This window comes from Podarcis filfolensis (genome assembly GCF_964270895.1).
Source record: "Podarcis filfolensis genome assembly, chromosome: 14".
NCBI lineage: Eukaryota > Metazoa > Chordata > Lepidosauria > Squamata > Lacertidae > Podarcis > Podarcis filfolensis.
Window position 1 is genome coordinate 47,664,390 of NC_139616.1, and position 13,597 is coordinate 47,677,986.

Consider the following 13,597-nt stretch of genomic DNA (forward strand, 5'->3'; position numbering starts at 1 on the left):
GTGTTTTGTTTTTGTGACTGTGTGGAACCCAGTTCAGCTACTGATTGATTGTGTGACTGCAGTACATTGTTTATTGCTTTCATTTTATGGGTCAATGGTCTCGTTGGATAGTAAAATTCATGTGAAATTGCTGTTTCAGGGGTTGTTTTTAAAAGTCTTGGTTTGGGAACACTTTGGTTTGGGAACGGATTAAGTTTGAGAACCAAGGTACCATTGTATTGCTTTTGAAATGAAAGATTGGGGCGGGGGGGGGGAGAATCTTCTGCCTTTAATCACTGTGGCATTTCCTAGAGAGTCAATCCAGGCCTCCCTCTCCCTCTTTAATAAATGTCACCTTCTCTAAAAGCCTGAATCTATTAGCCGAATTAATTATACAAGCATGCAAATGAGTGGTGCTGGCCTGGTTTTCCCTGAGTTTTGACATTTGGTTTTCCTCTAGCGCAGGATTTGGCACAGAATACGCACACTTGTTCTTATCACCTCCCCCCCACCCCACCCCCATTAAGTAAATCTTTGGTTCATTCAAAAGAAGCTTCATTCATCACTTCCTGCTATCCTGGTTCTTGTTTTCCTTTTCTGGAAATGATGTAACTTCAAAAACACCTCCCGTTCCTCGGTTCAAAGCCCGGCTACTGAACTTTGATTGTCCAGAGAAATTATTACTGGTTGTAGGAGCCACACCAGGGGGTGGAAAAATGAGCCGGGATCTCCATAGCAATGCCCCTTCTTTTGCTGTTATTCGTGGAGACATCAAGACGCATGAACAATTAATCCTTGATTTCCAGACCCAGGCGACTCGGCCAATAAAACAGCTGTCAGCTGCCGGTCCTGTTGAGGTGCAGTTTAATATCCCAAGAGAGGATAATTATTCTTATCTGATTTGGCTCAGGAATGAATTGGTAAGAAGCCTCATCCCGTTCGTTACCAAAAAATAAAATAAAATACAATACAATAAAAAAGATTCCAGGTCTTCTGAGAGGGCTACACGGAGTCTAAATGGCTAACATTCGTGCCAGTCTTTACTCCATCTAACAGCTGATGTGTGACAAAATATAACCAGTAGAAGCATAGAGAATATTATTTTTAAGGGAAGGCATGGAACACCTGCATGCAAATGGTCCACCCCCCCCCCATGGCATCTCCAGGAAATACAGGGAAACCCTGGACAAAAGCTGCCAGCCAGTGTAGACACTATTCAGCTGAATGGAACAATGATCTGATTTAGTATAAGGAAACTCCCAAGCATTTTGGAAGGGACAATTGCTTAGCCATAGGGCACATAGAGACATCACCTTGCCAACAAAGGTCCATACAGTTAAAGCTATGGTTTTCCCAGTAGTGATGTATGGAAGTGAGAGCTGGACCATAAAGAAGGCTGATCGCCGAAGAATTGATGCTTTTGAATTATGGTGCTGGAGGAGACTCTTGAGAGTCCCATGGACTGCAAGAAGATCAAACCTCTCCATTCTGAAGGAAATCAGCCCTGAGTGCTCACTGGAAGGACAGATCCTGAAGCTGAGGCTCCAATACTTTAGCCACCTCATGAGAAGAGAAGACTCCCTGGAAAAGACCCTGATGTTGGGAAAGATGGAGGGCACAAGGAGAAGGGGACGACAGAGGACGAGATGGTTGGATGGTGTTCTCGAGGCTGCCAGCATGAGTTTGACCAAACTGCGGGGGGCGGTGGAAGACAGAGGTGCCTGGCGTGCTCTGGGCCATGGGGTCATGCAGAGTCGGACACGACTAAACGACTAAACAACAACAAGGGCACATGAATTGCGCACATAAGGTCCCAGGTTCAAGTCCTGGCATCTCCAGGCAGGGATTAAAAACAAACCTTCCCTATACAGGTCTGCCTTCAGATGTCAGCTAAAGGTTTTCTTGGCTCTGAGGTCGCACAACTCCACACCCTCCAACTTTTCTCCAGTGAAAATAGGGACATCCTAAGGAAAAGCGGGACATTCTGGGATCAAATCAGAATCTGGGACAGCTTCTGTAAATCTGGGACAATCCCTGGGAAAAAGGAACACTTGGAGAGTCTGGGTAAATGCACTTACCTGGGAGTAACTCTCATTGAACACACATACGTTAGGTGCATCATTAAGTTAATTAATCCATTAACTAAATCTAATTACTTTTGTACGTGGGTTAAAACAGTGCCTCTGAAGTGAGAAGCGCCTGAAATTTTAGGATGCGCAGGGTTTCACCAGTTCATACATGTAGGAAAACACAGACAAAGCCACTGATGCCCATAAATGATCTAAGATGTAAGCAATATAATTAATATAATAATATAATATGATATAATATAATATAATATGATATAATATAATATAATATAATATAATATAATATAATATAATATAATATTATAATATGATATGATATAATATAATATAATATAATATAATATAATATAATATAATATAATATTATAATATAATATAATATAATATAATATAATAATATAATATAATATAATATAATATAATATAATATAATATAATATAATATAATATAATATAATATAATATAATATAATATAAATATAATGATGTCAATGTCCCCCACTTTCAGATCACCCTCTCCCTGCCCAGTTGAGAAAACAAGATCCAGCTGCAACATGCATTGGGCCAAAGACATGTTGGGACAGTCCTATTATTAAAAGGTAAAGGGACCCCTGACCGTTAGGTCCAGTCGTGGCCGACTCTGGGGTTGCGGCGCTCATCTTGCTTTACTGGCCGAGGGAGCTGGCGTACAGCTTCCGGGTCATGTGGCCAGCATGACTAAGCCACTTCTGGCAAACCAGAGCAGCACACAGAAGCGCCGTTGACCTTCCCGCCACAGCGGTACCTATTTATCTACTTGCACTTTGATGTGCTTTTGAACTGCTAGGTTGGCAGGAGCAGGGACCGAGCAAGGGTAGCTCACCCCATCATGGGGATTCAAATTACTATTATTATTACTCCAGCTATGAAGTCCCAAGCCACCCAAAGACAGCTGTCTTGACTTGAAGTCCCCCAGAATCTGCAGTCTGGGAGTCCTCAACACCACCTCCGAGACCAGCTCTGTCAGCTCAGGCAGAGACTGCTGGACAGAATCCCTAATCTGTTCCAATTGCCCAGGAACACATACTAGACGCAGTGCCAGATTTACGTATAAGCTAAACAAGCTATAGCTTAGGGCCCCACTCACTTGGGTCCCCCCAAAAAATTTAAAGAAAAAAAGTTTTGTGTTGTATAGGCTCCTATGATGTAAGTCATGGGCCCCGCCTGCTGGCCTGCTCCCTAAAATATCACTGGTTTGCTCCTTTCTACATATAGACAGCATCTTAAAAAGCAGAGACATCACCTTGCCAACAAAGGTCCATACAGTTAAAGCTATGGTTTTCCCAGTAGTGATGTATGGAAGTGAGAGCTGGACCATAAAGAAGGCTGATCGCCGAAGAATCGCCAAAGAATTGATGCTTTTGAATTATGGTGTTGGAGGAGACTCTTGAGAGTCCCATGGACTGCAAGAAGATCAAACCTCTCCATTCTGAAGGAAATCAGCCCTGAGTGCTTACTGGAAGGACAGATCGTGAAGCTGAGGTTCCAGTACTTTGGCCACCTCATGAGAAGAGAAGACTCCCTGGAAAAGACCCTGATGTTGGGAAAGACTGAGGGCACAAGGAGAAGGGGACGACAGAGGACGAGATGGCTGGACAGTGTTCTCAAAGCTACCAACATGAGTTTGACCAAACTGCGGGAGGCAGTGGAAGACAGGAGTGCCTGGCGTGTTCTGGTCCACGGTGTCACGAAGAGTCGGACACGACTAAATGACTAAAAACAACAACAACATATATATATATATATATATATATATATATATATATATATATATAGGGTGCCTACATTCTGCATGGACTGGTCGCATGGCAACATGTGCATGAATAGGTCCATGAATTACCATATAGCATATATTCAACATGAAAAACAGCGACCATTTGTTGTTGACAAAGGACAGCTGGACATAGAAAGGGCCCCATTACCTTCAGGAGCTTAGGGCCTCATCAAACCTAAATCTGGCCCTGGCTAGATCCCACCACAACTGGACAGGGAACCTGGAGAAAGAGATGGAATCTCTATAGACTATAGACTCTCCTTGACCCTCAAGCCTGCCCTGATGCTGCACCGAGTACCCAGGTGGGCACAGCTGGGTGAGACCCTCCTCACCCACCCAGATCTCAGTGATACAGACCAGATAGGCCTCCTCATTATGGATGAGAGAGCTCTTACTCCAAGCTGACCTGGCATTCAGCAACAGCAGCCACCGACCCAAGGGCTAGCTGAGGGCTGCCTGAGTTGTAGTCCTACAACATTTAGAGGAGTTGACAATGCCTGGCGAGATGGATCAATGGCTTGATGGACCAAGGTCTTCAGTTGCCCTTGGACCTCAGCAGGAGGAAACTTAATCGAGCTTCCTTCTTTCTTTTTAATTTATTTATTTGGTTTTTCAGATTAAAGGTTTACAGTCACATATCCAACAAACAACACAAAAACAAGATTCCCAGGAATCTCTTGGATTTCCATCCTCCCCTTTGTGGGTCCTATTTTTAATAATTTCCTCCTGCATCTTTTATAATAATCCAAATCTTTTACTTCTCCATTGTGTCCAAAATCCACCATTAAACTACAAGTGATATTCCAATCCTATTAACATTTTTTAACTGTTTACAATGGTCTTTAAGGTAAGTTATAAAATTTCCCCTTTCCTTATTAAAATTTTGGTCTTCCTGATTTCTGATTCTTCTGGTCATTTTAGCCATTTCGGCATAATCCATCAACTTGACCTGCCATTCTTCTCTGGTCGGGACCTTATCTTCTTTCCATCTCTGGGCCAGAGAACTTAATCCAGATTCAAGCCGGTCTAACCTTTCTGGCACTGATATGGCCATGACATGACTTTGTGGAGGAGACAGACTCAGACAACGCTTGACCCAAACCGAAAGAGGGACATCGGTAAGAGGTTTGGATTCGACGCCAAAATTCCAGAACCAATCCAGAGTTTGTAACATCTTAGCTCTATTATCTGACCTAATGAAATAGATGGAAGGTGCTTCTTTATCCGATGAAAACCTCTTTCCCCCTCAACGCCCACCTGCCTGGCCTCATTGATGATGATCAGAGTTATGATGATGTTTCGAGGAGCTGATGATTTGGCAGGGGGATACAGAACCGACTTCTTGTTTAAAGTTATGAATGACCTTTATCATTATCTTCCTTACCTCCCATCTCGAGAGGCTCCTAGAAGTAATGACCATGGAACTCAATTTAACATCCTCCGAACTCTTGTTTACTGAAGCCTTCAATTGAGATGGCGTGCCGGATTAGCGGATCGGCCCTGCGTCTGAAGTGCAGCTTAACGGGATCTGCGCGCGATGCGAGGACAGCCTTTGAGAGACCTTGGCAGGCCGGAGGGAGCTCTTGAATTTGAGAAGCTGTTGAAAACCCTGGGCGGGGAGGGTCACGGCAGAAGATTGATGGTGGGGCTTGGGTATCACAGCTCGCTAAGTACTGGGTAGGACATTAAGGGGCTTCCGGGGTCATCCTATTCGGTTCTGGTAATCAGTTCATCTGAGAGTTGACCCATCCTCCAAACTCAGCTGGGGAAGGCAGTGGTATTTCAAGTATTACGGCTGCCCTAATAACTTTGTAGTAGAGTCTGGGCATATTGTTTCCTCTTACTGTGCAGACATTTGCCAGATCCCCCCAGAAATGTCAAAGCAATAAGGGTAGGGCAATGGCGAGAACTGAGGCAGAGTGCAATGAGATTACAGGAAATGGATCAGGCCACATGCATTTCTAAGTACAGCATTTTTAAAATTTCCAGTAGCAGCCAGTCTGATGTCTCTGGGAATCCTGCAAGTTGCTTGGGAGCCTGATACTTTCCCCCTATTCTCAGTATAGTGAAGATAGACTGCTCTTGTACATGAAGATTCAATTAGTGATCATGCCTAGTAGCCGCTGATAGACCTTCTTCTCCTTCCTTCCCAGAGCCATCCAAGCATGTAGCCACCACTCTAGCTTGCGCAATTAATGGCACTAATCTCACCCTGTGCCATTATTTCATTTTTTCCCTGCCTGCTAGTAAGAATAATTTCCGGGCCCCAAGTCTGAGCGATGGGAAGAAGAATGTTATAAAGTGTTTATAATTTTACATAATTTCGCCCAGACCCATCCTTTCTGCCCCCCTACAATGCCCCAACTGGCATTTTCTCTTTGGAAAGAAACATGCTAAAAAGGTGCAATTTGAGAGGTAAATCAGATAACCTTTAAACTCTAAATTTTGCCTCTTGTTCTTTAGTGCATGCTATGGCATCATGGCTGGGTGAACCCCTGAATTTGGGGGGGGGGAATGTCATGACTTCGACTGGAGCCCCAGACAGGAGCCATGCAAGAATCAGGGATTTGCTGCCAATTTGCTATCGGGCCAAATTCAAGATTTTACTATCAGTTCAGTTTGGCAGCGCCTTCACTGTGGAACTCCCTGCCTTTTGACATCACTCTACTCTTTTTGGTACCTTCTAAAATTATTTCGGGATGCGGGTGGTGCTGTGGGTAGAACCTCAGCGCCTAGGACTTGCCGATCGCATGGTCGGCGGTTCGAATCCCCGCGGTGGGGTGAGCTCCCGTCTTTCGGTCCCAGCTCCTGCCCACCTAGCAGTTCGAAAGCACCCCTAAGTGCAAGTAGATAAATAGGGAGCTCTTTCTAGCAGGAAGGTAAACAGTGTTTCCGTGTGCTGCGCTGGTGCTGGTTCGCCAGAGCAGCTTCGTCACGCTGGCCACGTGACCTGGAAGTGTCTCCGGACAGCGCTGGCCCCCAGCCTCTTAAGTGAGATGGGCGCACAACCCTAGAGTCGGACATGACTGGCCTGTACGGGCAGGGGTACCTTTACCTTTACCTAAAATTATTTCTATTTAGACATTCCTTCCTAGGTATTTAGAAAACTGATGCGAGTCTTACTCTGTTTCTAACATATCATCATTCTAACTTTTAGAAAGTCTAAAATTATCGTTGTTACTTTTTCTCATGGATAATTTTATTGTTTTATCTTTTTTGCAAAAGGCTTTGAGGATTTTTTTTGTACAGTCAAGCGGTGTACATTTTTTAATAAAATCGATCCATCAATAAAAATAACTATATCAAACCCCTAATGTCTGGGGAACCAGCTTAGTTGAAGGATCGCCTTTCCCAATCTATAATAATAATAATAATAATAATAATAATAATAATAATAATTTATTATTTGTACCCCGCCCATCTGGCTGGGTTTCCCCAGCCACTCTGGGCGGCTTCCACAGAGACCAAAAATACACTAAAATGTAACACATTAAAAACTTCCCTGAACAGGGCTGCCTTAAGATCTATGGTCTCTTGACCTCTTTGATCTGCGGAAATGGCCCTGTTATGGGTGTCACATAATACCCATTGCCCAGTTCTAAGAATTCCATCATTTAGTATGGCGGCACCTATCCTTTGGAACTCCCTGCCTATTGATGCCTTTGCTGGGCTCTTTCTGGCACCTGCTTAAAAGATTTTGTTTTGTTTCGCTTGTACACATGGCATATAAAGTTTGTTTGAGATCTGCTAGGAGCCTATCTTGTGGCATGCAGAAAATGCCCACGCTTTGTTACTCCCTGCCTAGTGATATTAAGCACTATTTTTCTCTTCCATTTTTATTTCAGCAAGCTTATCTGGATACGCCATTTACAGTGGTACCTCGGGTTACATACGCTTCAGGTTACATACGCTTCGGGTTACAGACTCCACTGACCCAGAAATAGTGCTTCAGGTTAAGAACTTTGCTTCAGGATGAGAACAGAAATCGCGTGGCGGCAGTGGGAGGCCCCATTAGCTAAAGTGGTGCTTCAGGTTAAGAACAGTTTCAGGTTAAGAACAGACCTCCGGAACAAATTAAGTACTTAACCCGAGGTACCACTGTACTTACGGCTTTTTAAGTTTATCAGTGTATCACCAATAATCGCTCCCTTGCTCTACGCACAGCGCTTCGAGGTGCCTGTTTATGTGTGTGTGCTTAATTAAACGGATTATAATCCCACCCCCCAATATAAATAAATAAGGCTGCGATCCCCGGACTGAGCCGATGAGAGATGGTGCCGTTTGGAAAGGTCACCGTAAGCCCAGAAGGTGAGAAGTGCTGTAACAACAGGTTCTCATGAACCTGGTTGACCTGAGCCAATCTCAATTGTGACGGTCCGTTTTGGCGAGGAGAGGGGCTGCAGCATCCGGGAGCCCGGCCGCTCCGACTGACAGCCCTGATTATTTAGAGCCTTCTTGGACAAGGAGCACAGGTGTTGCCCAGATGCTCGGGAGCCTGACATTTCTCTGGCGCAGAGTAATAGGCCCTTCTGCCACCCCTCTCTATGGGAACCTCCATTGACTCTACGAGGAGCCAGGGGCCTATGAAAAGACAGTGTAAACACATCACAGAGCCTCGTGCATCTGTTACTAAGGGTAGTAAAAGGAAACGCACAGGGACCCGGACGGGAACGGGGCAGAGAGAGAGAGAGAGAACAAAAAAGAAAATGCCAGAGAATAACCCTTGGCAAAAATGTTTGCTTATTCCTTGTTCAGGGTCAGGGAGAAGCCCGAATTTGGTTGAAAGGAGAAGGGCAGGGGGCAGCCCTGTTTTATTGCTGCTCTCGCGTTACAGAGAGAAGTTAGAGGCATGGGATTGCAGAGTTGGAAGGGACCATGTGGGTCATCTAGTCTGACCCCCTGAGATGCAGGAATGGTTTTAAAATTAATTTTGGTGTAAAAATGCGTGAGATTACGATATTGTATTTATTTGCATTACCTAGAGCCTGTTCTACTGATGAAGCCTAGGATGGCGAAACAAGGCTAATATTCCAGAAATCCTTGTCTTAGACTCTGTGAAAGGATTCTGTGGAACTGTGACAACCCTTCATGTGGATTATTGGACTCTATGAACAGACAGGTGGAATAGACACATGTATGACCCTTATGCATGAACTGACTAGAGAATGAACTGATCCACTGGGTCTTCTGCTTTTTCCGTTGAACTTTATGAGACTTCCGTTGAAATCTACAATTTGATACAATGAATAGTATACCTTATTTATTCAAAATTACAGTTGGTTGCGTCTTGCGTGTTTATTGAGTATGTTTCACGTAACCATAGGTTTGTTGTTGTTTAGGTATGCAACTACGGCAGCGAGTACTTTATTAGTGCAAAAAATGGAAGCAACGGGATATGCCAACGATTCAGGAGTGGCAGGCGAAGACGATGGAATACATATCTCGGTCAACAATTGGCAAAGTTCACCGGGAAAATCTGAAACCAGCGTGATCAAATGTTCCAAAAAGATTGGAGTCAATTCATACAGTATTTAAAGGACAATTGCAAGCAATTAACAACACTATCAGGACTGACTTAAGCAGACTTGTAATGTTGATACATTTTTATTTAGAATTTGACAATGGAATTGAATATAATGTAGAAAGGGAAAGTACAAATTTCTATGATATAGAAAGGAATTAAGGTAACCACGAGGTGGGAGGGAGGGAGGTCGACAGCTCAAATGAGCAATTATTAATGTGAAAAATATTTTAACAATATAAAATGGAAACTCAATAAAAATTATATATATATATTAAAAATGAAATGTGCAGCCTTAGATGCAGCCCGTTCCCAGAGATTAGATGCTGTCTGCTGTCACTGCTTTGAATAGGGGGCTGAGTTCAATAGGCTCCGCCCCTGCTCCAAGACCCCTCCCCTGAAACGCAGGGTCTAAGCCTCAGGAGACCCGCTGACCCCACTGAGTGGCGTCTGGTGGCAACATGGAAGCAGGGACTTCTCTGTGGTGGCGCCTCTTCTCTGGGATGCCCTCCCCTCTCTTATTTGGGAGATGTTTCCAATTTTCAGTAGAAACTGCTTTTGTCTGCTGTCCCTGACCACTAGCACAACATCCTTCTGCCCTATGCTCTGCAATATCAATCCCACTATTTTAATTTGTTTTAATGCTGTTTTGCTTTTGTAAAAACAAAGCTTTGGGAATTCTTCTAGTGTCAGCAGAAAATCAGATCAGGAAGTGGACCTGATCCCTTCACTGTTCCACCTCTTTTTGGAATTGTATGTTTACTGGAGATAATTTTAAGGACTGAATCAACCTGACTGTGCTCTAAATCAGCACTTTTCTCTTAACTGCCTGCTGTTATCCTTTACTGTAAGCTTTAAGTTTCCCCTCATTTTCTCTGAGTATTTACCGTATCTTTTTGTACCATGTAAGTTCATCTAATTTTTTTATATACTCAAATTAAAAAAAACCTATATATTCAAAATAATACATAAAATGGGTCATGCTTAAACACAACAAGCCCATTAAATAAGTTTGTCACATCCATTAATTTAAATGGGTCAACTCTGAGGAGGAATCACACTGAATACTGAGATAATTTTAATCTGTTTTAATATTTTAACTTTTGCATCTTTTAAAGTATGGTTGTGATTTCCCCCCTCGATTTTATTGATATATCTTTTTGTAAACCACTTTGGGGGTTTTTTTTTGATCAAGCAATGCATAAATTTTATGAAATAAAATAAATAATACAATGCAATCATTCCCGAGTACTTTGATTTGGTATTTATACTTTTCAAGTTTATACATTTCACTAATTTTATACATTTCACTAATTTCACAATCATTTTGACATTTCAAAACTTGACTTCCTTCCCCCTCTTTCTGCAGTTCCTTAATTTTTAAAAAAATATTTTCTGCATATCCAAATTAACTTAATTTGCTCATTTATTCATCTTCTTTAAATATATACTCTTATGAAACTGCAGGCTATTACAATAATCATGGCAATGTTTTTATCTGTTTACAATTTGTCTGTAAATATTCAATAGACCATTTCCATTCTTTTATTTAAAAAGATTGTTATCTTGATTTCTTATTCTTCCGGTAAGTTTCACCATTTCTGCATATTCCACAAGTTTTTATATCCATTCTTCCTTTGCTGGGACTTCTGCTTCTTTCCATTTTGGGACAAATAACATTCTTGCCACTGTATGAATAAGTTTCTATACATGTCAGGTAGTTCTGTCCCTATAATTCCCAAAAGAAAAGCTTCTGTTCTTTTCTTTTTTTCTTTCTTACAAATGCATCCTTTTCATTTCATTATATATCATTTCCCAGTAAGCTTTAACCTTACTACAAGACCACAACATATGATAAAAAGAAGAAACACTGACACTTTAAATTGGAGATGGCCTGGCAGTCAGTGGCGTTATTTAAGCTCAGACATGCTCTTAAATGACCTGTCCAATTCCGAACCTATTCTGGACTAACTGGATTTCAGAGCAGTCTTCAAGGCCAGCCCCACATATAACACATTGCAGTAGTCTAGCCGGCATTATTCTAACCAGGGTGAACCCACATATATGCCATTGATTTTAAATTGTGGGCATGTGGGCAGGGCTTGTTTCATCATGACTGTCTGCAGAACAGCTCATGATCTTCCGTGATGAAGATGGTTAATATTCATAGCTGTCAACTTTTCCCTTTTCTTGCGAGGAATCCTATTCGGAATAAGGTAATTTCCCTTTAAAAAAGGGAAAAGTTGACCGCTATGTTAATATTAGAAGCAGTAGCTGTAGCCATTGGATCTTGCAACATGCTGGGACAGAAATCCAAATACAGTGGTACCTTGGTTCTCAAACACCTTGGTTCTCAAACGCCAAAAACCCGGAAGTAAGTGTTCTGGTTTTCAAACATTTTTTGGAAGCTGAACATCTGATGTGTCTGTCAGCTATTGTTTCCAGGGCACCTGCACCAATCAGAAGTTGCACCTTGGTTTTCGAACATTTTGGAAGTAAAAGGGACTTCCAGAACGGATTAAGTTAGGCGCTTTTGTTTTTGCTATTTATTTTTTGTTTTTGTTTTTGAGACTTTTCTGGTTAATTTGTTTTTGTGACTGTGTGGAAACCAGTTCAGCTACCGACTGATTGATTGATTGTGTGGCTATGGAAATGGATAAAAGCCCCCCATCCAAACAATGACTATCATCAGTGAAGGTAAGTGGGAAAATTTATTTTAATTTTTAACATCTACAATACTGTCTTCTTTATTTTATAGTACAGTACATTGATTATTGCTTTCATTTTATGGATCAATGGTCTCGTTAGATAGTAAAATTCATGTTAAATTGCTGTTTTAGGGGTTTTTTTTCAGAGTCTGGAACGAATTAATCTATTTTGCATTACTTTCTATGGGAAAGCACGCCTTGGTTTTGAAACGCTTTGGTTTTGGAACGGACTTCCGGAATGTATTAAGTTTGAGAACCAAAGTACTACTGCAAAGAAATGCCAAATGTATAAAAGCAGCAGCATTTCCTCTCTTCCTCTCTCTCTCTTTTTTCCGGAAATAAACAGCACAGGGAAGGAAACAGCCACAGAAGCAGACTGGCGATCAGTCACCGATATTGAGGGATCTGTCACGAGAGTATAACTGGGGGTTGAACAAAGAGACTTCAGAACCCGTCAAACATTTTCAACATCCCTTTTCTAATTGGCAATTTTGTAATATTAATTCACAACAGATCTGATTGCTGGATTCCCACTGGCTCCCCTCAGGAGGTTTTGCGTGAAATCTATTTGAAATGGTGTGTCAGGGTTTCCAACACACCCCTCCTCCCTCCCTTCCTTCCTTCTTCCTTGAAGTCACCATCTGGCTGATAGACTTGAGTCTGTTCTAATACAGTGACCCAGCGAATCACTGTTAAACAATTCCCCTGGGCTCACGGTCCTCTCGCAGGCAATCCATCGAGGGAAATGCTGTGCGGAGAGAGACACGGAGAGATGCGCAGAGCGATAGGGGCGTATTTTGAATGAATTAAGCTGACGGATTGTAAAATAATTTGATTTATGGGGAAGGAGAAATCTGTGGGGGCGATCTCGTCCGGCTCCCTCGCACTTTGGTTGGCCCGGCTTGGTTTCCAAGGATGTGGGTGATCCCCTGGCTTTTAATTAATGTCAGGGCCGCTCTCTCTGGAACAGTGCCAGGTTCAAACCCTAGTCCAAAGCAATATAAGAAAAAAATCTCACAATGCAACCAATGCAGGTTGCGGCGGAATGACAATTCTGTGGAGGAGACAGGGAGACCAGACAGAAGGTTATGAAAATCTTGGCCTATCACTCAACATCCAAAAACCCCAAAGTGCTCCACCAACAAGCACAAAACAACAACTCTTCAGCACCACAAATCCAACTCAATGGTGTAACATTGGAAAGTGTCTCCTACCTTGGCACTTTTCCTACCTGGGCAGTTATCTTTCCACAAGGGCTGACAATGATGCCAAAATCCAGAATCGCCTGAGCTCTGTGAGTGCAGCTTTTTCCCAATTGAAGTGCAGAGTCTTTGAGGACTGGGACATTGGCAGAGAAACCAAAATGCTTGTTTACGAAGCTATTGTACTACCAACCTTACTGTATGCTTGTGAAACATGGACCACTTATAAACGCCATCTCTAACTCCTCGAAAGATTCCATCAACGGTGTCTCCAGAGAACTAGT

General features: G+C 42.5%; 1 long non-coding RNA gene across 1 annotated transcript in view; it reads left to right on the top strand.

Annotated features, from left to right (window-relative positions):
* The window catches only part of LOC310749302, a 186,003-nt gene extending 173,899 nt beyond the window's left edge, over window positions 1-12,104 (top strand). The window contains exon 2 of the long non-coding RNA XR_014541547.1: window positions 12,021-12,104. This is a non-coding gene — a long non-coding RNA (uncharacterized lncRNA). The remainder of the gene's footprint in view (window positions 1-12,020) is intronic.
* Window positions 12,105-13,597: the final 1,493 nt, after the last annotated feature.